Here is a 25,614-nt window from a genome sequence, read left to right as displayed (position 1 = left end):
TAACAAGAGATGATTGGGATCTTGGCTACCTCGGTTAGAAAAGATTTTGTTTAATCAAATCACCAGGCAGGCATGGCTGGTTATGAACAGCACCCTTAACACACTGTAACTTTTCACAGAAACAGCGTTGTTCTAATCTGCTGCTTTTCTCCTTTTCCTTCCCATTTCAACAGAAACAGACAACTCTAGTAGATGTGTCTGATTGCTCCCCTTTAGCTATACATATTATTACCAAGCCTGCTATATAATTAGTAAGTTGTAGGGAGGGAGGGGGCTTAACCCACCCTCCAATATTGCAGGTACACAATTAATTGTAATAAATTGTAGAATTAAATGCAAAGATGGCAACCGCAATTGCATCCATTTATATAATGACTGCAGCCATAAATTGCATGTACACATAATTGTCTGAATTATGGTTGCACCAAATGAGGGTTAGATGTCTGAATGGGTGCAGTCTGAGTGCAATCAGCAATGGCTCCAATTTTGTGCCTATGTTTCTTTGTGTGTCCACCCAGATTATTGGATGGGTTACTTGAATTACATTTTTCCAAATTTAACTTTCTTAAATTACATTTGTACTTATCCCAAGAAAAAAGATTGCCTATTTCACAAAGAGCTTTATGTATCTGACATACATTGCCTTGATTGTTAAATCTAATTTATTTTAAATAAAAAAGATATATCTTATCAAAGAACCAGAGAAAGTAGAAATGGAAAAGACCTTTAAATTCATCTGCCTCATCTCCCTACCAGTGAAGGATTGCCCCATTGTACATTTTCTAGTTCTTCTTTAAAATTAATGTCCCCAAGTGATACAACTTCTACACTTCCAGCTGTGGAATAGATCAGAAAGCCAGGAAGCATTTACTGATATGCAGCCTAAATTTTCCCCGTCCAATTACTCCAAATGACACCCCATTGCACCATTCTAAATACTCCTTCCTTGGCATATTCAACTTTCAAAGTAGTCACGGAGAATAAATTCACTTGGTGGTAATTAACACTAACATTTTTCTTTACTTTTTTGAAAATCAGCAGCACATTCACTTCCCTCCATTCCACTGGTATTTCCCTGAGTTCTATACAATTGTACAAAAAAAAATTGCCAGTGATTCATTTAGCTATTTCCATTAGCACTCTTAGAGGCACATTATTGGAACACAAAGATTTACACAGTATTCATTCAAACTTTCCAAGTAGCCCATTACTTACTTTTGTATCTAAAGCTATTTTCACATGCTCTTTGTTACTTCCCAATTGTTCAAGATTTTATTGTAATTTTTCCTCTTAAAGACAATTTTCAAATCATGAACATACTTCCCTGGCTCATCTCTTTACAAGTCTCCTTTCTCTGTAGTACCTGTTTCTGGTTCTGATCTATTTGTTAATGCTGGCTTTAATCCATTGGATTAGCAATAACTCTTTCAGGAGGATGGAGGTGGGTAGGGGTGGAGAGGGGGAGTGGGTGCAAAAAATGTTATTTATTATTTGTATTGTAGTAGTGCCTACAGGCCCCAGCTGAGATCAGAGCCCCATTGTGCTAGACACTGTACAAACACAGCAAAAGATAATCCCTGCCCTGAAGATTTTACATTCTAAATAGATAAAACAAAGACTGGAAGGGGAAATAGAAGTGAAGTGACTTGCCTAAAGGTCACACCGCAGATCAGCTGCAGAGCCTGGTTTAGAATCCAGTCCCCCTAACTCCAAGACTAGTGCCTCATCCGATGGACTATAATGCCTGCTAATGGATGTTTGTTAATATTTCCCAAAGGGATGTTGTAGTTGGGATTTTTTCTGCCCTTTTATATTTCCAAGCAATCCACAACTGACAAGGGCCTTGTTTGGTTGTCTCCCACTTTCAGTTTTATATATATATATATATTCTCCTGGAAGGCAAATTAATATACTAAGCTCACCACTGAAAGAGTCACCATTTACTAACAGTTATCACATGACAGGATTTTCAAAAGGAAGTTAGGAGCACAAACCCCTTTGGTTTCAATTGTGTGTATACTACCAAAGTTCCATGGAGCTTTTCTCCCTATCAATAATTCTTCAGCCAAACAGCTCTCCCTTCTTTAATTTTGTTTGACTAATAAAATCAGACCAATTTGCACAAATACAAAGTCCTCATTTTAGGTCAGCCTTAATCCCTATATAACCCTAACTGGTTAATTTACATGATGATAGGGTAGAAGATATAGATGGGATGTAGACCTCACTCCATCTTGTGCCTTTTGACATCCCCCACTTTTCCCGCTACCCTCATCTTTAGGGTTGCCAACTATCTAATCGCACAAACCCAAAAACCCCTGTCCTGCCCCTGCCCTGTTCTTCTGTGAGGCCCCTCCCCACTCCCTCCATCCCCCCTCCCTCCATTTCTCGCTCTCCCCCACCCTCACTCACTTTCATTGGGCTGGGGCAGGGGATTGGGGTGAGGGAGTGGGTGTGGGCTCTGGGCTGGGGCCAAGGGGTTCGGAGTATGGGACAGGGCTCCAGGCTGAGCCTGGGGCAGGGGGTTGGGATGCAGGAGAGGGTGCGGGGTGCAAGCTTTGGGAGGGAGTTTGGGTGCAGAAAGGGTCTCCAGACTGGGGCAAGGGGTTGGAGTGCAGGAGGGTGTGTGGGCTCTGGGAGGGAGTTAGGGTGCAGGAGGGGGCTCAAGGCTGGGGCAGGGGTGTGGGAGGGAGTGACGGGCATGGGCTGCCGGCCGGGCAGCACTTACCTTGGGTGGCTCCCGGTTGGTGGTGCATCGGGGCTAAGGCAGGCTTCCTCCCTGCTCTGGCCCCACTCCGCTCCCGTAAGCGGCTGGCACATCCCTGTGGCCCCTAGGGGGCCAGGGATCTCCACGCATTGCATGCACCCCAAGTGCTGACTTTGTAACTCCCATTGGCCAGGAACTGCGGCCAACGGGATCTGCAGAGGCGGAGCCTGCCTAAGCCCAGCTGCACCACTGACCCAGAGCCACCTGAGGTAAGCAGGACCCTTGAGCTCTGTGCAGTACCTGCCCCCTCTGCATGCCACTCCCAGAAGCAGCCAGCACATCCCAGAAGCCCCTGGGGGGGTGCAGGGAGCTCCGTGCGCTGCCCCTGCCTGCAGGCACCACAACCGCAGCTCCCATTGGCTGCAGTTCATGGCCAATGGGAGCTGCAGAATTGGGGCGGGGCAGCATGTGGAGACCCCTGGTCCCCGCCACCCTGCTCCAGGCCACTTCCAGGAGTAGCACGGGGCCAGGGCAGGCAGGAAGCCTGCCTTAGCTCTGCTGCACCGCTGGACTTTTAGTGCCTAAAATCTCCCATTATGGCTTCAGTAGCCTCTGGAAGATAGAGCCAGATTCCGGGAGACTTCTGGCGAAACCAGAAGGGTTGGCAACCCTATATCTTTCCCGTCCACAGCATGACAACTTGCTTACCATGGCTGCCATTATAAAGTCAGCTTTTACTAACATTTACAAAACAGTGATATCTGAGCCACTGCAATTAGGGAAGTGACTGCAATAATACCCCCACTCCGCTTACACATTCTTGTAACATTTCATCTTCCTCATGATAACAGCTTCATTTGCCCATTTTTGTCAGTTTCTCAAATAAATATGCCTTTACCTTCTTCCACACTGCCCCTAGGGCTGCCAGCCCTCCAGGATTGTCCTCGAGTCTCCAAAAATTAAACATTAATCTTTAATTAAAGACTATGTCATGTGATGAAACCTCCAGGAATACATCCAACCAAAATTGGCAACCCTAACTGCCCCTTACATATAAGACGCCCTCCCTGAACTGATCCATCAGGCTACTCCTCACTCCTCTACATCTCGGCCCAAGACCCCCCTCTGCTGCTGCACTTACATGAAATCAAAAGTTAATGATGGCTAAAGAGGTAGATGGCGATAGTTGACATTGAACCCATTTATAATTATAAACAGAAAACAAATCTATATATCTATATATAAATTTTAAATATTTGATAGTATCCTCTCCCCGCCCCCCTACCCACAATCTTTATATGTCACTTACAAGCTTTTTGGAGCAGGGACCTTCTTCTCTGTGTTTAGGGGCCTTAGCCTGGAAGGGGTCTCTGGGCACAATAAATAATAACAATACCTTACATATCACCCTGTGGTAACTGGCAGCAAAATGATTGTAATGGTAACCACTTTACACGGGCTTACGCTGACCTCCAGTGGGTAACCTACACTGCCTTTTATGTCACCTGTGAATTTGTCCCAGTCTGCATGCAAATTATCTTCATTTGTGCACATTGAAACAAGTCAAGATGCAATGTCAACAGCTCCATTAAACTTAGACTTCATCCAGTAGATTAATGAAACCACTCTGTCCACTCAGCAGTTAGTGTATAGAAATTTGCTGACATTAGTGCCTATCATGGTGACCAATACGGCTTTATTGGTCCCTTGTAACCCGCTGCTTAGCTGTATCAATCTGTTGTCTCTTTTCTTATACTCAGATTGTAAGTTTCTCAGGGCAGAAACTGTCTTTTTGTTCTGTGTTTGTACAGGCCCTGGTATAAAGGGGTACTGATCCATGGCTGGGCTCTTAGGAGCTATAGTAATGCCAATAATAAGTAAGACAAAGAAGAAGATAAAATGTATGACTGTTCTGAAAAATGCCGTAGAGTTGCTGCAGAAACAAAATAACTTCTGAACAGATTTTTTTGTGTTTCATTTACTTGTCAATGGTTTGCAAATTTCTGACTCACTCAAAGTGTGTATTCATTTGCATGAGACAAGGTGCGTGAGGTAATATCTTTTATTGGACCAACTTCTGTTGGTGATAGAAACAAGCTTCTGAGCTACAAAGAGCTTGTCTCACTCACCAACAGAAGTTGGTCCAATAAAAAATATTACCTCACCCACCTTGTCTCTCTGATATCCTAGGACTGACATGGCTACAACAACCCTGCATACATTCATTATCATGACATTTTACAGCTATTTTAAAAATTGTGCAAGTTTTTACAAAAGGTTAGATTTTGTTGGTGGAAACTATGAAACTGAGAAAGGTTATTAGTAGGACCCTACCAAATTCATGCTCCATTTTGGTCATAGGATTTTAAAAGTAATAAATTTCATGATTTCAGCTATTTAAGTCTGAAATTTCACCATGTTATAATTGTAGGGGTCCTGACCCAAAAAGGAGTTGTGGGCAGGGGGTGCAAGGTTATTGTAGCGGGGGGGGGGTTGCGGTACTACTACCCTTACTTCTGCACTGCAGCTGGAGAGCAGTGGCTGTTGGCTGGGAGCCCACCTCTGAAGGCAGCACCACCACCATCAGCACCAGCGCAGAAGTAAAGATGGTGCAGAAGTAAAGATGCCATGGTATGGTATTGCCAATCTTACTCCTGCGCTGCTGCCTGCAGAGTGGGGCCCTAAGTCAGCAGCTGCCACTCTCCGGCTGGCCAGCTCTGGAGGCAGCAGAGTGGAAGTAAAGGGTGGCATGGTATAGTATTGCCAACAGCCGCCGCTCTCTGGCCACCCAGCTCTGAGGGCAGCACAGACATAAGGATGGTAATACCGCAACACCCCTAAAATAACCTTGTGACCCCCCTGCAACTCCCTTTTGGGTCAGGTTGAGAAACACTGGTCTCTCCCATGAAATCTGTAAAGTATAGGGTAAAAGCACACAAAAGACCAGATTTCACAGTCCATGACATGTTTTTCATGGATGTGAATTTGGTAGGGCCCTAGTTATTAGTGACTCACACTGACTTGTTAGATGAAGATAGAAGTGTAACTGTGGTGACGTAAGCAAAGGCAGGGGCAAGCCACCCTCGGTATGTGCCTAGGGTCTTTGACGAGATTCTACCCAGGGTGGTTAGCTCTTCCTGCAGCTTCTGCCATATCTATACTTCTATTTTTTAGCTTGTCCTTAATTTGGCATCCAGTTGATGTCAGAGTAGGAACGCCATTATCAAACAAGCTTTATCACACTTTGATTTATGGTTGTTGTGTAATTTTTATAATGATGTATCCATGCTTTATATTTTATTCATCTTTTACCCCAACTAACAAACAGGGAAAGGAGAAGGAGGCTGGAGGATTCTTGCCATCTCTAGGCCACAACACACAGGCAACCACGAAGTGATGGTGACCATGTTTCCAGTGAAAAGAGCATTTTGAAATAGCTAGAGGTTTCCTTTGGTTTGTCACCAGCTACCGTGTGTGAAGATGTAACACACCTCTGAGTGCATTTATCTGTATACTGTTGGGATCAGATAAAGTGTTTCCTTTCAGAGTTTGGTATCAACAGCACTCTGAGGGGTCTCAGTGACCCTTATAACCTGTGTTAAAGTGGACAAGCAGCCAGATGGCTACATATTTCTACATTCTTTTGCTTTGTTTTTCCAGTGTTAGATATACACTGTATATATCTTTTCTCTTGCAAATCTAAAGAGTGGAACAGAGTCACAGAAAAATGCCTTATAATAGAATTTATTGTAGGTGACAAACAGTTGTACCACATAAAGAAGAGAGGCCTTTGAAAAAGTAAATTAGTTATAATTAGATTGTATAGGGGAAAAAATCAGAAAGGCTAAATTTCTCCTTGGTTGTGACCAGGGCTTAAATTCTTAAACAGTATCTCTCAGACCCTGCACACCCCTCATCTCCCCCCCGACTCCCAAAGCTATAAAAACTTCAGGGGGGTTGAACATATTTACCAGAGCTCCATTCCAGACAGCTCCGGCTGAACTGAAGCCCCGGTTGTGACTGTTACAAACATACATCACAGGAAGGATCGAAGACATTACATTTACAGCCATATAAAGAGACTACTCAATTTGCTGAAATGCCCATTATGTGTAGATAGTGCCTTACTACAGACAGTAATTATTATAATTCCATTGTCTTTTAAATTAACAGTATTCCACATCAATGCTTTCTAGCACTTCCCTTGCTATACTGAACGGAACAGGGCTTTTAATGTGAAGACAAACTATAAACTGCATTTAGTGATATAAAAAGGATGTAGAAAGAGGAATAAAAGGAAATAAGTGGTAGAAAACAAAACAAGAATTTCCAGCACTACAGGCAATGTCTGAAGCATAAATCTGAGAATTAACAGACCATAGAAACTGTCTATGGGCCAAATCCTCCTTTTACTGACTTCAGTGTTACCAAGATTAGGCCCTATAAAAACATGGTAAATTTTCCTAAATTTACATTGAACCAGCCAGAAGTGTCAGTGCTTTTCAAGATGATGACCAATTCACTTCCTAACTTCAGGTTCATCACTGTGTTTCTCAGAAGTACGGGAAAGCATGTACAGTGTTAAGTGGAGCAAGTTCATTGACTGCATTAAAGAAGACAGATTTATGGGGTTTTATATTTGAGAAAGAGGAATAGACACAAATTACGGTTTAGAGGTCTCAGTCTAGCCAATAGTCTATGAAGCAAGTGTATAGCAGCGTTTCACATAAGTGGCTTTTAATTATGATAGCTAAGAGAAAATATATAAAATGTCAACTAACATCAGTAAACCATAGAATCAAGTGGTTATCTACTCTATCCCCCTGACAGTGCACTATTGCTCTCTACAACATATAATGTAAATGTGGGCTTGGGCTAAAACCCTGCATCTGAGCATCTGGTGAAGTCTGGATCCAGTTTGGTGACCTTTGCAAATAGTCCCAACCACTAGACTGTTTTGGACTAAAACCTCAATGTGAAGACCCCTAACAGATTCAGAACCAAACTTGGAGGCTTGGACCCCTCTCTTTGGAACTAATTTTGAAAGATTTTGTCTTGTCTAATTTTCAATTTCTTATACAGTGCGGCTTCCATTTCTTCCCCTGGAAGACTCTTCTACAGCATAATACAGTAGTGTCTGACAACATCAGCCCAATAGCAAAATACATTATTTTAAATACCAAGGGGCTATCATCAGAAGAGGAGCAGTCTAAACATGCTTGATTTCTAGTTACACACATACAAAAGCCTGAAAAATATTTTCAACACTGTCTGATCAAAAACCCCCAGCCTTTTATACTCCAAGGTCTCATCTCACCCAAACCACTTTCACTCAACCACTCCACTCACCTGTTCCACACACACACACACACCCTATTCATCCAAGGAGCATCCACCAGTTACCCACTTCCTTCACCAAGGCACTCACACTTGCGTGTGCATGCACGCACACGCACCACTGCTCATTGCATTCATCCAGTTCCTCCACACACAACTCAGACCTCCTTCTCTGGGTCACATCCAATACACAACACCACTTTCTCCTCCCTTTTGCTCAGTCACCAACACACTGCTTCAGACAGCTGGCAATCCATCTAACAGTTTTCACATGCAAACCAGCTTCTCAAATGGGAGTGCAAGCTGGGTCTGAATGAGCTCTCTCCTGACCTTTAATGATGAACTGGGGGGAAAAGACCTCAGGAGCAGACTGTACTTGCACAGACACACCTACTCTGCCTAGGGGATCAGACAGACCTGTGTTGCCAAAGTGATCAGTTTTGGCTGTTTCGGGTTAAAATTCACTTTCATATTGAGTGCACGGGTAATGAAATGTTGTTATCCTTATTGTCTGAGGCAGGGGCAGCAGGATTGTACTTGCATGCCCTGACTGAGGGGGCGAACCTAACTTCAGACTCATTAGCTAAGTAGGAGGTAGTGATGTCAAGGTGTTACTACTTGGTGGTGTGGGTCTGTTTAAAGGATCCTAGAAACCATTTGACCCTTCAGTGTTTAAATACAGAGCTGACTAAACTAATTAGAGAGCCCTGGTTCTTTTTCAGTGCACAAGAGCCTGTGGGCCCTCTAGTGTAGTCTCTGCACAGCCAGTCACCCTGGTCCTGTGCAGTGAATCTACTGTGTTCTGTCCTTCTGCAGCTACCACTGGGGGGATAGAATTGCACACTCAGGGACAGATTCAGTGAATAATATTTCAGGTGGGTGCACTGTCCAGGGTTTTGCAAATATCCTCAACGAAGTTAAAAATTGGTATAGATTCATAGATATTAAGGTCAGAAGGGACCATTGTGATCATCTAGGCTGACCTCCTGCACAATGCAGGCCACAAAATCTCACCCACCCACTCCTGCGATAAACCTCTCAACTATGTCTGAGCTATTGAAGTCCTCAAATCATGGTTTAAAGACTTCAAGGAGCAGAGAATTCTCCAGCTACACAGGAAGGCGAAAAACCCCCAGGGCCTCTTCCAATCTGCCCTGGAGGAAAATTCCTTCCCGACCCCAAATATGATGATCGACCCCAAATATGGCGACCTGTGGGACCACGAATGCACTTCAGCCACAGAAGTCTAACAGAAGATTTTATTAAAATTGAATTTGACCCTAAGGCACCATTGTAAAGTATGACGGTATGATTTATTAACGTTGGTGGGCATTGCTTTTAGATGACCACTAGGGGGAAATATTGGTCCATTAACAATGCAATTTCTGAGAGGTTTTACTGCATTTTTTAATCAGATATTAGAAGAAATGTCTGAATTCTGTGCTGTGCCCTTCGGTCATTTGTTCTATAAGGGAAAACATCAGCTGTAAAAAAATAAATAAATAAGTATTCATGCTCCTAAAATTCAGGGACACATTTAAGCCAATGTGTTATGAAAGTAAAACTAATATGATGTCTCTCAAATGCGTATGTCCAGGTATGCTCTGTGATTAAAGATTAAAACCCTCTTGTTTGTTTCCTGAAGGGTCACAGAAGTCACTTTGGTCAAGCCACTTCTGCTTCTGCTGAGCAGAAGAATTGGACCTAATGAAAAGTTTTATTCTTTTTTAAGGTACAAATGCCATCGTCCCTAATCAAGCAAGGCTCCCATTGCTTTAATGGGAGTCTTGTTCCATTATCGACTGCAGACTTTGGCCCCAAGTCATTAAGTAACTCATTGAATCACACCACAATAATAAATGATATCATGATGCCCCTGTATGTACATTCATTTAGCATTTTGGAGCGCATGGCTTCATGATATGATGTGTCTGCATTTTAAAATGAACATGCTGCTATTTTATTCTGTTGCACGTGTACTGCAGACACCTCCTGTTTATGAGCATCCAAAGCATTTTGACAGATAAGCTAAATTCTAACTAAAGTATGGAGGGCATGATACCGATGACAAAACAGGAAATGTGGAAATAACAAATGCACCATACCGTATTAAATATCAATAAATTAAGGTGACATTTCTTTAAAAAACAGACGACGGCATATTAAATTGCTGTATCTCTATGCAACTACTCTGTAAGAATTACTATACTGGCGAAAAATCTGTGTTTCAACCGTCTGTGCCCCTTCAGAAGTTTCTTGAGCATGTCACTTGAGAGCAAGTGCTTTGGCTGCCAATATGAAAAATTCTCTAGTCACAGTATTTCATAATGGGAGGGGGGAGCTTTTGATAGTACAATATAAAGATCCTAAAATAACATTTCCACTGGATAATATTGTAGAATTGCTGTAGTCAGGGCATAAAACAAAAGGAAATGCAAGAAAAATGTGGACATGTAGAAAAGTCTTTTTATAAATTTTAATTATACATGTATAGTTTTCCACAAATGATTTCAGTTATTCTTTTTAATATCATATGAGACATGGTTAATTACATGTAACTTGCACGTCTGGCTTTGGAAAAGATGCCCAAATCTGCTAATCTTACTTGGATGACTGCTGACATGTTCTATGCCATCCTGCCACAAGCTGTTACCATATCCATCCTGAACCATTCCAGCGTCTGCCTGATTCTGCGGTAATGTTCTCTAGAATCATATATATATGCCAGTCTACTTGCAAGGCACAGAGAAAGGCTTTGGCTGCAGCGTTCACAAATTATAAAAGCCAGAATTTTGTCTTTTGCAACATCGTGGGCCAAATTCATCCCAGGCATAATTCAAATTAATTCCAACCCTTATAGTTACCAGTTTCCAACCAGTACTGAGTAAGAGTTGGTGAAGGAGTATTTTTAAGCAATAGAAGTATTAATTATTGTCACCAAAAAAAGAAATGAAGAGGTCTCATTAAAATGCCCCCTCTCCCCCGACCATAGTTTATGATTACTGCAGGCTGACAAGAAATGTGCATGAAATTTCTATCTATCCTCATCCTGAAAAATATTTCTGCTATTGTTTGTGATAAATATTTCATTTTTAAGGATATAGAGAACTAGCCAAGCTTCCAGGGGAGATTGAATGAAAAGTTAAATGTTAGCGCTAGTATTCACCCCATTAATCAGAGACACTTTCTGGGTAGTGCCTACTCTCAGACTCTGTGTAAGCACTACACTGCCTCTATCAGGCTGCCAATTCCTGTGGACAGTCAGATCACACTAGTCCATTTAAAAGATGCAAAAAATCTCTTCTGTAGCCTATTTGAAAAGTGTCAGTACCTTTGTTTTCATAGGCTTATTGTTCATCTTGCAGATAGCTTCTGGAGAAAATCTTAACTGAAATAGATGGCTCCATCACAGTGTGAGGTTTGGGTCTTAGATCCTGAAAGTTTGTATCTTAAATGCTCTTTGGCACTCCTATACCCTGGAGACATTCTTGTACTGCTGTGACGGACACTATATAAACGTTGAAACAGATAGTTAGCAGTAAAAAGACTATTTCTCCATCTGTTATGTCATTTACAGGACCATGAGCGTAGCAACTTTGCTTTGGTCCATGACAAAATTATTACTAACAAATAATATTTACTATCTATTGTTATTACTTATACTGCAGTAGTGCCAAGCAGCCCCAATCATGGACAATGACCCCATTGTGCTAGGTGCTGTACAAACACAGAAACAAGCGACAGTTCCTGCCCCAAAGAATTTACTATATATTTATTGTTCCAAGCATTCTAAAAACATTAATTAATTCACTAATTATTATTCACCATAGCCCTGTGAGGTAGGTAAGCACTGTCACAGTTTCTGAACTGTCAGGAAGATTTGGATTCCAGGAAGGATTTCTTTCTTTCTTGGAAGAGAAACCAGTTGATATAAGCACAGCATATAATACCCTTGTCTAATTCATTTATTATAGGCACACTCTTGAACAGCAACATTTGATCACAAAAACAAAGTTCACCTTACAATTGATCGTGGTAGCAGAACACAGCAAGAACTACAAAAAGCAATGGTGTTCAAACATAGCCAGACTGTTTCTCCCTTCAACTGCTCCAGAATAATTAGTGTACCTCACTTACAACACACCAAAATATTTATGTGAAGGCTACCATTCAAAATTACCTCTTTATAGTAAGGTGATCCAGCTGTCAATCAAAATTACTTATGGGTTGCACTCAGTTATGTCTGTGCCTGCATAAGCACAAGCGTTCATTCCCTTGATATATTTTAATTATTATTTCAAGCTAAAATAAATAAATGGGGAAATATAGGATGGATTATATTATATTCTGGATTGTGCATCCACAAAACTGTAAGGCAAGTTCTAATTGCAGAACCTTTATTTTTAGTGATTCATGAGCCAAAGTGAGCCCACAATGACTTTCAGATTTCTGCATGAGTTTGCAAGTGGTTAAAATAAAAAGTATCTTTTAACTTGTACAAAAAGCAGATTTCATCTGGAGATTCCAAGAGAAAAATGTGGACACCACAATACCAATTTTGCAAAGCTAATTCTTAGAGCAGAGCTATAATTTAAGCAATAAATGAGGGATTTAGAGGGGGGATGGCTTCAAAAGTTCCTAAGTAATTTAAAAGTCTCACTGACTTTTAAGGAGACCCCCCCATGTTCCTAAATCACTTAGGCACTTTTTAAACTCTCACCTTTAGGCTTTCAATTCTGCATTACAAAAACTTAGAATTATTTTCCAAATACTTCATGGCATTTCTAAAAATAAATTTTGAATTTATGCAGAAGGAGTTGTGCTCTCCTAGAGCTCCAGTAGCACATCTGAGCTCCTTGACGATCCATCCCTAACGTAGATTCCCATGAAAGTTCAGAGCGTCGAGACATCTACCACTAATGTATTGTTTCTCCTGCAAATTGATATTTACTGTTAACCTAAACGATAGAACTGAAAATTACCGTGTTAATAATGTATATATTTAATGAAATCTGTAATGTTTCCGTTGTATCAGCATATTCTTCTCAGGGATTTATAGCCATTGGGAATATAAGCGCAGCCCTAACATTGTCCATCTGTCCCTGTAAAGCAACACAGGCAGAATGCCAAATAATGCTTTTGGAGCAGAGTTATTCTTCCAAACATGTTTCTGGAGACCTATTGTAACTACAAACACCCAAACCCAGAACTGGTCTTGAACCTCCAGGGGATGACATAACTGCTGACACATTTCACACAGTGTCTGAGCACCTTCATCACCATCCATGCCAGCAATTTTTTAAACTGTCTTACTGTGGACAGACACAAACCGTGCTAATAGGGAATTTGCCCTTAGGTTGAGTGGCCTCTCGAATTTGTGATGCCAGTAGAGAACAGGACTGTGGTTTCTGTTAGTTATGAGGATTGCCAGAATGCTTGTAGGGATTAGAAACAGGAAATCCAATGATCCACATAAATGATTTTAAAATGGTGATATGTTGAACATTCAGAGAACTTAAGGCCTAACATAATGCGTAATTTGACACCAAACACTGGTCCTTTCAGTGTAACTCATGTCATTACATTACTATGTACTACTTTGGACTGACCCAGTCTTGAGAGAAGTAAACTTGCGTGACACTGTAAAGTAGAATTGCCATGTCCCATTTTTTAAAGGGTGCATCCCATTTTGGCTAGCGCTGCCTAGCCAAGATATTAAAAGATGCCCCAGAATAACTTTCAGAACTCATGCAATGTCACCATCAATATGTTGTGCTGACTTGTTGCAATGCCATAACATTTCTTCGTGCCATCATGATATTTTGCATTGTTCTGACGTTGCAACACAACAGGAGGACACTGCATTGCAAAGTGATGATAATGTATCATGTTTTAATGATGCTGTATTGCAAAGTGACAGCACTCCAATTTGATCTCGCTATCTGCAAACTTCCCTGTGAGAACAGTTAATGATCACAATCCTAAAAAGTATAGACTGAGCCACTGTTGGCATATACGTTGGACAACAATAATATATGTATCTTTTGTGCCACTAAGTCACCATTGTACCTTGTAAATAGTCATATTACTGGATATAATAAAATGCTTTTTCTTAATTATACAAAGTCTCAATTCTGTTCTCAGAGGATGATTTCATAGAATCATTGGACTTGAAGGGACCTCAAGAGGTCTTCTAGTCCAGTCCCCTGCACTCATGGCAGGACTAAGTATTATCTAAACCGTCCCTGACAGGTGTTTGTCTAACCTGCTCTTAAAAATCTCCAATGACAGAGATTCCACAACCTCCCTAGGCAATTTATTCCAGTGCTTAACCACTGACAGTTAGGAAGTTTTTCCTAATGTCCAACTTAAACCTCCCTTCCTGCAATTTAAGCCCACTGCTTTTTGTTCTATCTTCAGAGGTTAACGAGAACAATTTTTCTCCCTCCTCCTTGTAACACCTTTTATTTGAATACATATGCCAAAGGTAATTCACATAGCTCTTTCTGAGATTAGAATTGGGTGTATAGTGTTACTCCTGTGTTTTCAATTCCTTTTCATGTCATTATTATAATTATAGATTTTAAGGCCAGAAGGGACTATTATGATCTGTCTGACCATACTTATATTGTGGTAGCAGCTAGGAGCCCAATCAGGCAACAGGACTGTATTGTGCTAAGCACCATATCAACACATAACAAAAAGGGGCTTCCTGGCCTAAAGAGCACACAATCTAAATATAAAATGAGAGACAGCAGATTGATACAAAGCGGACAGGGGGAACACAAGGTAACAATGAGAAGATACTGGACAAAGGATCTGTGGCTATTGCATTGGTTTTGCACTTTGGTTTTTTAATTACAATTTTGTAAAGATTAGAGAGGTGTTTCTGTGTGGTGCCTATATTGTGGGTTATAAATCCAGATTAACCGGAAAAAAAGCAACTCAATTAAAAACTTTAAGCAATTTACTGAGCTGTGCTGTTTAATTGCAAATCTTTTACTTTGTAAAATTCCAAAAATCTTTCATCCAAGGTGTACCTCTGAGCTTCTTCCTTCTAAGCAAACTTTGAACACTTCTTACTTGGATGGCATTTAGCCATCAGAATAAAATTCCCTGACTACAATAAGTGAAGATTTGAGGAGGTGATATAAAAAAGAATGAGAGAGAGGACAGTGAAAAATTGCCCATGTGCAGAGCTAAGGAGAAGAGTGATCCAAATTCTTAATTGGAAGAAGGTGCTAAATATCGGGGATGAAATCTTGATCCCACTGAGGTCATTGGGAATTTCGCCATTGACTTCACTGGGGCAGGATTTCACCCCTGAACTCCAGCCATGCTACTACCTGGTCACAGGATAATTCATTTGTCTAACAGTTCTTTGTCTTCTATTCTCTTGTATGTCATTTTGCCATGCCTGGCGTGAGACATACTGTATCATGGCTGATGATGCAATCAAGGTGGTTGCTAAGCAGAGCGCTAGAGCTGGCAAGTTCACAAAGACTGGCTCTAAGGTCTAGGAAATTAAATGGACATTCTGTATGTTGGCTACCACCTCAGTCTCAATCTGCAGTGGAATGCATCATAAAAGCCGCAGAAGGAACGGAATATTTTGGACTATTTGTCTTGGAGCATTCTAAAATGAGACCTCTATTGTAACTGACGTTATCATGACGCTACCTAAAGAGAGGTCATATAAACAAAACAATAGCTAAACAAGTTAAAATCATTAAAGGGACACTGCCCAGTAAGTATACCTCTCTCCAGACTACTTCAAATTGCTACAGAGCAATAACCTTTATCTCAGACATTCAAAAACAAAGGCAGCTCTAGAAGGGCATTCTAAAGTTGCAGGAGCAGGATCCATCCTGAATTTTAAATTTAACTATCGTGAAGAGTCTGAAGCAGCACCATCTCTACCGGCACAAAGAACTATGAACCACTGGTCACATCCACTCATGCTTGTAGTCTTTAGGTATATATTGCCCCAGTTCATCAAGTTACCGAAGCAGGTGTCTGTCTTTAGGCATGTGGGTAGTTCTATTGTAGTCAATGGGGCTACTCGCATGCTTAAAGTTAGGCACGTGTTCAATACCTTGCTGAATCAGGACCTCAATAAGGCAAAGGGCATGAAGTAGTAATTGAGTGTGGTACAGTTGCAGTGCAGCAACAACATCAACAAAGGGGCACAACGTGGGTCTACTGGAACTTAATCAGAAGGATGCACAAGCCCAGGAATGACTGCCAAATGAATTGCATGGGTAATGATGCTTCAGATACTCTGAGAAAGTCACAGGGGCCTTCAGCCTTCATTAATGCAGCCATTGTCCTACGACAGTTATTTTTTATACGTACCTTTGCTTTCTCATAAACAGGCTGCGGTTACCCATTTGCTCAGGCAACTTCATATTTTGCCTGTGGAACTGCTGTACACAATCCCACCTAAACACGCACAATGTACATAGGCATTATTTCTGAAAAATGTGATTAGTGATGCAGCCTATAAACCAAAAAATTGCACAATAACAGAATTGTTCAGTAAATATCTGTTGAGGCTAATTCTGCTGCAAACCTATTTCGTCTTCAGGAAGTTTTCCACATACAGGTCTTTGTAACTTTACATCTAGAAGGTCTGATATACCATACTGTACACATGTTTATTTATGTAGCCAAAGTGTGCAGAGGTGGGATAAAGTGTTGTCAGTTTCACCGAATGTTTCAAATTGTAACCCTCTTAAAAAGCACATTCCTACCTGCACCTTAGCCCCTCGGTGAGTAGTTTCCTGGAGGTCCTCTCTATTGTTGTAGGGTTAGTGTCATCACTCCATTAGTATCCTGGCTGGGTCTGGGTATCTAATTCAGAAAGTGCACCTGAACAAGCATAAAAAGAATGATAATTCCTACCTGTGCTTTGGGGTGAAGTGTTTTTGTAAAACAAACAAACTATTCAGACCATCATGAAAAATAACTTCTTCTGTACCTGTCAAAGGAACAGCAGGTCTTTTCTGGTGAATAAACAGACAGCAGTGGAGCCTTTTCAGCCACTGAAAAAGAAAACAATCCATAAATGCAAGTATACAAGACATTCCGTTAGCTGACGGCCAGATTCTGCCTCCCTTAGTAGGGTTGAATAGTACCTGACTCATTGAGTGGCCCTATTACTTTCAATGGGACTACTCATTGAGGGCTCAATTATGAGCCTAGCTTTGCACCCACACCAAGCAGTAAGGAAAGATAAGGAACCCCTTCCTGCCCACATTGCCAGACCCTGAGCAAAGGGAGTTGAGGTATGAGCAGCCTTGTCTCCATCCCTCCAACACGCTGAGCAGCACAGCTGACCTGGCATGGAGGGAGAAGTAAGTTATGCTAGCAAAGGGCTGATGCATTTTACCTCCCCTTGGGGAAGCAGGCCCAGATTGTGTCTCTCAGAGTTGTGATCTGGTTCTCGTCCTACTCCTAGGACAGCTACACACTGCCCCTTACTCATGCTGGATTGGAAGGTGCCAATGCTCAGAATGTCTAAGAGTAGAAAAACCTGGCCCTCTATCAATAATACATTTATGGTCTGTGTTATACAGGAAGTCAGACTAGATGGTCACAAAGGTCCCTTCTGGCCTTTGGAATCTAGGAAAATTGCAGAGTTAAAGTTAACAAAAAGAAAAGGAGTACTTGTGGCACCTTAGAGACTAACCAATTTATCTGAGCATAAGCTTTCGTGAGCTACAGCTCACTTCATCGGATGCATGTCATCGGATGACAGTATGCATCCGATGAAGTGAGTTGTAGCTCACGAAAGCTTATGCTCAGATAAATTGGTTAGTCTCTAAGGTGCCACAAGTACTCCTTTTCTTTTTGCGAATACAGATTAACACGGCTGTTACTCTGAAACCTGTTAAAGTTAACAGTGTACTAAACTGGAAGAGTTTCCCCGTTAGCTGTCACTCTATCATGTCTCTATTAAGTTATTATTTCTTTTTATTGTGACATGTTTCTTAAGAAAAAATAAAATCTCTCATCTGCCAGTTAGTTTGGGTAGGGTCTGCAGCATCATTTCCTTAGTCATTCTAATAGCTCATTTAAACACTGGGTTTTACATGAGGACTTAGATAGCATGCTGATTTCCACACAGTAGAAAACCAAAACAAAATGCCTGAATTAGAACAGAAGACTGAAGAGATTACAGCAGCTTTTCAAATGGTGCAAATATTTGCCTCAATTATTCTATTTACAATTCCAAAAATATTTCTTCTTTTGAATTCTGAGTACAAGACACCACTCCAAACCATTTTAAAGGGAGTTTTGACATAAATGAAACTTTATGCTGGCATGGCAAGTGAAGTACTTGATTAATAAAGAGTTTCACTGTTTTCAAACACATATTCCATGCAGGCTCATTTGAAGAAAACCACAAGTGGAGAATGCTTTACTGCTTCCAGTCACAAGGGGGTTGTGTATTTCAATCCTGCTTACACAGTTAGCTTACTTTGGAGCTCTGGTAGGAAAGAAACATGACCAGCAGAAATAATGCTACATTCAGTGACCCTACCCTTAGAATCAATTGGCCTGATGGGAGAACTTTTTCTCTCTCTTTTGCTACTGTTTTCTTAGTTTTTAACCTTTTAATACTTAATAATTCTTGAAACACCATCTTTAGAGAGAAGTCTAATGCCTGAGGACTTCACATACTGATTGATATGGCATTCAAAGGCTGTGAATGGGAAACTGAAGGCTTATATTGACAGAGGGCATTCAAAGTAAGTTTACATGTTAATAGTCATCTTTACATATATTTGGAAATTTGCTAATATTTTTGTGGGGTACTTCTGGATGTTCAGTGTACCTCAAATCATCTTTGGCTACAAGGGAACGGAACATGCACAAGGGTCGTAGGTGGCGGAAGTGGACAACTAGGAGTAATGAGGTCAAAGAAGAACTTAAGAGGAATATCCTGAATATCAAGAAAAAAATCCCTAATGGTGAAAACTATTAGGGTTGTGGAATAGCCATCCACAGGGCTTGATTCTTTGGTCACAGCCCTATCTCTGGGGTGCTTTAAAATTGGATTGAACAAAGCACTAGAAAACTTTATGTGGTTGGAGTAAAAAGCAAAATCAAGATCACTACTTTATTCTTCCTCCATCCCAAAAGCCCTTACTGGCAGGCCAGGAAGAAACAAAGCTGCTCCTTGCCCAGTTATGAGTGATGCCTACTGGTTGGCTGGCACCTACGAGGGTTGGATTGGCCAATAGTCATGAACCCTTTGCAAGGTTGGCACCATCTATATTACACATTTAAAATGGTACTTTGGGGTCTAATTTTTTTAAAACAAACAGCTTCTAACTTTTCATACACAGTGAAGCATGCAGAACTATTTGTACAAAAAGGTACACACAAATACAGTTTGTTATTGCAAGTTAGGCATTTAGCTGTCTCTCCAATCTGAATGTACAAATTCTGTTTGCATATATAGATGCTATTGCAGAATTCCAGACACATTTAGAGTCTGTTTCTGAAAAGTTGGCCCTATTTGACCTTACTCTAATCATGTGTATATATAGCACAGATGGGTAGTGGTACAATCATGGCTAATCCCTTCATGGACTGTGCTTCATTCCATCATTCATTCATTGTGTGGTCAACCTCTAACCCAGATTTCCAGAGCATGGAGACTGCCTGTTGTACCGTCACTGCATTAAATAAAGTCAGTAGGATTAAACCAGATTATTTATTACAGAAAAAAAATCCACACAAATGCAATGGCTTCCCCTCTTCTAAATAGTGATGTTGCCAAGAGAAAACAAGAAGATAGCAATTTTTTTAATGCCAAAATATAACAGCCATATTCCTACTCTGAAGACTGGGAAGCTAGGGTTCAAACTAGACATTGACTTTCCTATTCAACAGAGGACTGGGATATTTTGCATGAGAAGCGGTTTGCATAACTTTGTAGGCCTTTAATATGGTAAGGATTCATATCTGCCCAAGTCCATCTAGTTGTGAACATATACACAAGGCTCATGTTAGACGGATTCATGACCACTGAACAGATTTTGCATTCTTTCACTGGAACCAGTAATGAGACTTGGTGTCAGCTTTGATACAATAAGACAGTTCTGTTCTCAAGGAAACAAAATTTCCCTCTGTAAAACCAGGCTATAATTACAGTGTGCTCTAAAACATAAGATAACTAGACAGTTCACATTAATTTGGGGGAGATGTGGAAGTGTGTAGGCCTCTGCTAGACATACACAAGGTCTTGTGTCTGATTCCCTGAGTCTAGAGTTGTGTTGTTGAAACAGATCACCTCTTGTAAAAAGTGAAATGTTGCAAGAGCCAAAATGGAAATTACTGAGGCATTTCCCAGCAACTGGGAGAATTACAAGATGTAAAAATGTACTAGGGCACTGCTTGCCACAGAGTTAGTGATACCAAGATTAGGAGAAATTTCCTCTAGGTTCAAAGGGCTTAATTCAGTCCAGCATCAATCTGAGAAATCAACTGAAACTCATTTCTGTGGAGCTAGGATCAAGCCTCCTGTTCAGATGGAATAGAGTCAACCTGTCCAGCGTTGTGATGGAGCAATCCACCACTGAAGAGGAGAGTGCTCAAGTGAAGAGATTTAACCTCACTGAAACCATATACTATAAACTATAAAACCACAACAGAAAAGATAAAGGAGAACCAACTACACTGGAGAAACTACAGAGTGGGTTTCTTTCCCTTTATTATAAAAAACCCTAAATGTGCATGCTAGTGAGTATCATTTTGGGACAAGTGAGGGTGTGTTGCCTTTCGTATCATGACACAGTACCACCACCTGGTGCTGGGAATGCAGCATTGCAGTTTCTCCCTTGAAATGAATAGAGAAACTGCAAAATTAGTTTGTTGTTTTGGTTTAATTTTTGTTTGGTATCTGATTTCCGGGAGGGTTGGTGTTGGTGACCCCTTCCTTCTGGGGCGGGGGAGGGAAGTATTGAAGGTTGAAGAGAGCTAAATGGCTACATATGAAAGGGAGGTGAAGCCAAGAGGTCTATAAAGTTGGATCCATTACTTATGAGTATCAATACAATTTAGTCATGGTAAAATTAGGCAAAATTCATGGAACAGTCATGCTAAAAATGTACAAAATTAGAGTCTGGAAATAGCAACAAAATGTGTAACAATTTAACAATAAAATATTACAGTGTAACACGGAGGCATTGACACTGACCCACAGGCTGGGTGGCCCACTGAGGTGAGTCAGGGAGTGGAGGTAGCACTCCCCCCCCGAGCCCCGCCGCTCAGGGCTGAAGCCCAGTTCGTGCCCTGCTGCCTGGGGCAGAGGCCCAAAATCACACACATCTCTTAAAATCATGGAATTTCTGTCCTTTGTGACAGAATCATAGCCTTACTTATGAGTCAATGTAGGAGTCAGTTCTGAGCTCAGCTCAGGATTTACTAAAACAAGAATTCCCTTACAGTGTAAAGCTGTCTCTGTAGAAGTGGGGGCTATATGTATAACTCATCTGACATTTATTAGACTATTTATTTTAATCATCTCTAAAAATGAAATACTATATTTATACATGAAATGGACTTCTGACTTCTTTATACCCTTCTTCCCAAAGGTGGGGGGGGGAAGTATGCATAAAACACATACGGAAGTGGGTGAACACAAACAAAACTTACAGAACCACTGCTGACTCTGAGATTAAGAATGAACTCAGACAAGACTGAGTGTGAGAACTGAGGGGGGATTGATTCTGGGTCAATCAGGACAATTTCTGAAGATCTGTTTCAAAGCCATGTAATCATTGCTGCAATGATCTATTTATCTCTGTCTTTTGCTCTGTCAGGAGCCGATCACTGCCTTAGACTGTAGCACTACCACATGCAGATCCTCTTGAGTTACCGGAGAGAGCTGAAGCTTCTGGCACTGTTGTCCTGCTACATGATCCAATAAGTCCAAAAGATTCCAGCAGAACTTAGTTGTATCCTGCCATATGATAATCGTGTCACTGAATCCTTTCAGCCATCACCTTGCCCTCTTCTTGAAGCCAGAATGTATTAAAAAGGAGGGCAAATGTGATTGCATGAAAGCACTTGTCTTCTCGACTTAGGTAAGTCGATCTAAGTTACGCTACTCCAGTTATGTGAATAATGTAGCTGGAGTCGACGTAGCTTCGGTTCACTTACCCCGATGTCTTCACTGTGCTGCATCGACAGGAGACGCTCTCTAGTGGACTTACTCCAGCTCCCCAAGAAGAGTAAATTAACGGGGTCGACCGGAGAGTTCTCTGCCATCAATTTAGCGGGTCTTCACTAGATTGACACCTGCTGCATCGATAACAGCAGCATCGATCTCCCTGGTAGTGAAGAGAAGCCCAAAGAAAACTCAGTTCTGACTCTGTGGAAGCATATAACTACCAGTCAAGCAGCAGCATGGCAATTGTTAGTGGGATCAAGAAAAAAGTTAAAGCGTCTATCATGGGATCTGTCTGCTCTTAAAAGATGGGAATTCCCTTCAGCCAATTAAGTGTCCCTGAATGTTTTTGCATTTCCCCATTTTTTTCTCTCTGATTCACCACTTTTAATTGGTCGCTGTAAAAGGAAGATGAGCTTGTATTCAGATTTTTTGAATAATTGCAGCTATCCAGATGGAGAAATAACTTATCAATGACACAGAATATTGTGCTCAGACAAGCTGAAAATCATCACTAATCGCTTAAACAGTACCACGCCACACAAAACAAAAGTTTCAAACCCACTGCATCTCAGGTATCCAGTAAATATAAGATAGAAAAACAATACAAAAAGTCCAACATGCCTGAGCTGTGTTACAATTATTAGCAGAGAAATGTGTAGGAAAATTTGAACTTATTTATAAAAACATCAAGTTCAGAAGTACATACCAGAGTTATAGCCTAAAATGCATCTTAAGTCCTTTAATTGGTATGTTCTATGCGTGTTTCAATGAACATATCTGAGCTATGGATTGTTCATGAACCATCCATAGTTATTTTTCAGCTGATTATTTTAAGTTAGGGAATTGTTCCTTGAGTTTTGTAATCTACGCCTCATGGTACTCTTTCTGTTCTCATTGGATGACTTAACCTTTATAAACTACTCCTATTTTGTCTGAAACATATTTCAATTCAGTAAGGGTGAAAAATAACCCCTCTGCAGAGAGCTAATATAAACCTATGCACCACTTGCACTCTATTTTAAACGGTTCTTAGGCCTTCTGCTGGCTCTCAGCACATACAGGAATTTCATTCTAAATCAATTTCTGTTCCTGATTAAGTGAATCTCTGCTATGATCTGTGTATTGGACCAAACTTCAGCCACACAAATATTTGTGAATGCTAAACAATACAGGATACAAACAAGCTGAATCAAAATCTAGTTTCTAAATTCAGCAAGCTGATTGTGAACAGACTTTTTCATGATCCAGCCAGCTCAAGTTTCATTCCAACATTAAGACATTAAAAGGGGCAGGGCTCCTATAGGAATAAGTAACAAAATATAGAAAGCAGAAATGTTTGCAGCTACAAAAAACCCGGTGAAAACTTCAGTAGCATCATATGTCCTGGAAGTAATTTCCAGCAACATTAAACAGAATTGAACAGCAAAACATTTTCCATTTGTTAGCACATGAAGATTAGTCCCAGAACTGGCTATCAGATTATCCAGTGCGTGAGTCAAGCACTGAAGCCAAATGTAATTTGAACTAATCATGCACAGTACTGTATCTTGCAATGGGATAATTATAATTTAATGAGTGTCTGAATGGGTGCCTCATGATTTTCAAAAAGTTTTTAAAACCAAACTGAATTTTAATGTTTTACATCCTGTTTTATTAACTTAGCAAGAGAAAAATAAAGATGTATTCATTGCATATTTAAGAAAGCTCAAACTTCTATAATATCTGGCTTGTAAGGTGCCAGACAAAGAGTGGGTGCTAGGCATAGCAACATTTCGTAGCTTAACAAAAAAACAAAATGTCACGAGCACCCCTCAAGGGGTAGGGTACTGCTACATGTAATTAACTTAGAACATAAAAACAGCCATACTGGGTCAGACCTATGGTCCATCTAGCCCAGTATCCTGTCTTCTGACAGTGGTGACTTGAATGGGGCGACAGTGAAAGGTCATAAAATGAGCTGTGTCTCAAAATTAAATTAACTTCAACTTTATCAATTCATTTGGAGTGAAATTCAGCCCAGCCCAGAAGATTCACACAAATCTAGGCAACACTTAAGCCCCACCTAACATGGGCCTAACTAGCGCCTCTGTGAGCTTCCTGTACTGAATTTAATTTCAGCCTGTGTGGAGACCTTCTATTTCTTATATGAACTTATTGTGGCTCTAGAAAACCTTTGATTTAATAATAAATAGCTCTGATTTAATGTTTCCAGGCTTCTAAGTGTTCCAAGCCACAGGTGGGTACTATATTATTATCATTCCTATTTTACATATGGGGAAAAAAATAGCTAAGCAATGCAGTGAGTCAGTGTTGGATATGAAGCTAGCATTTACAAGGCCTAGTGCATTCATTTCCTACTTCCATTTCTTGCAGTTCTTCTCTCCATGATCACCTAGGACTAAAGCCTGGTCTACACTTAGAAGTTTTACCAGCATCACTACGTCAGTTACTGGTTTGATCTTTTGTTCACATGGCAGTGCTGGTAAAAGCCCTAGAGTACTGTAATGTACTGGTATAGTTTATTTCACTTTGCCAAACTGGAATGAACTATACTGATAAAAGCACTTTTATACTGGTATAACGGGAATTTTACCACTTAAACTACATGAGCACAGTGAAAGTGGCAAAACTTTTAAGTGTAGACAAGATCTAAATCTCTCCAAAATGCCATGGTGACACAAAGCATCAAGTTCTCTTCTTTTGCTTCCTACCTATCCCGTTTCTGAACCCCTCTCAATCTCCTTCATTTTTCTTCACAGTCTCCATCTGTTGTGTGACTCCGGCCAGTGACTCTTAGATCACGTAACCAGAGGAGTTCAACAGTGTGATGACTCTCATTGTCTTCAACTCACACTCAAGTCTTTGTACTTCTGCTACAGAGGGACAGCCACCTTGTACTTCATGCAGATATAGCTCTCCTGTAGAAGCATGAACATTGCACATCTTCTTGAACCATCCCTTTTAGACCATTTGGTATTTTGATTGACTTTGGTCAGTGATGGCTCTAGTCTGTCCTTCCAGATGTGGCACTCAGGTGACATACTAGAAGCTTCTTCTTATACCTAATCCATTCCCCACCTTTAACACCTCACTAGTTCATGCATTACTATGATCAGATACAAACCCTTTCTAACTCTAGATAGATAGTGGTCTTATCTCCTATGGCTGATTTCCCTTTGGTTAATACCCTAGATCACTCATTGCATCTCATCTAGCTAACTGACTTTTAAAGATATATTTCTAATCTACGACATATACTGATGTTGCAAATACTACTGTAATAGACTGTCTCACTTTCTTTAAACCTGAGAGACAAGGTGGGTAATATATTTTATTGGACCAACTTTTGTTGGTGAGAGAGACAAGCTTTCAAGATACACAGAGC

The 25,614-nt window shown here is 40.7% G+C and overlaps 1 long non-coding RNA gene across 5 annotated transcripts in view; it reads right to left on the bottom strand.

Annotated features, from left to right (window-relative positions):
• The window catches only part of LOC122465387, a 48,066-nt gene that overhangs the window by 12,006 nt on the left and 10,446 nt on the right, over positions 1–25,614 (bottom strand). For 2 of the 5 annotated variants that reach the window (XR_006290192.1, XR_006290193.1), the window contains exons 4-6: positions 22,220–22,389; positions 17,025–17,088; positions 16,798–16,915 (exon numbers count right to left, since the gene is read on the bottom strand). This is a non-coding gene — a long non-coding RNA (uncharacterized LOC122465387). Of the gene's footprint in view, positions 1–10,164; positions 11,553–11,979; positions 12,978–16,467; positions 16,487–16,797; positions 16,916–17,024; positions 17,089–22,219; positions 22,390–25,614 lie in introns of those variants that run through there. The other 3 variants (XR_006290190.1, XR_006290191.1, XR_006290194.1) reach the window with 3 other exon arrangements.

The sequence above is a fragment of the Chelonia mydas genome, chromosome 4 (genome assembly GCF_015237465.2).
Source record: "Chelonia mydas isolate rCheMyd1 chromosome 4, rCheMyd1.pri.v2, whole genome shotgun sequence".
NCBI lineage: Eukaryota > Metazoa > Chordata > Testudines > Cheloniidae > Chelonia > Chelonia mydas.
The sequence above is the reverse complement of the archived record's forward strand: the minus strand, read 5'-3'. Positions and strand labels throughout refer to the sequence as shown.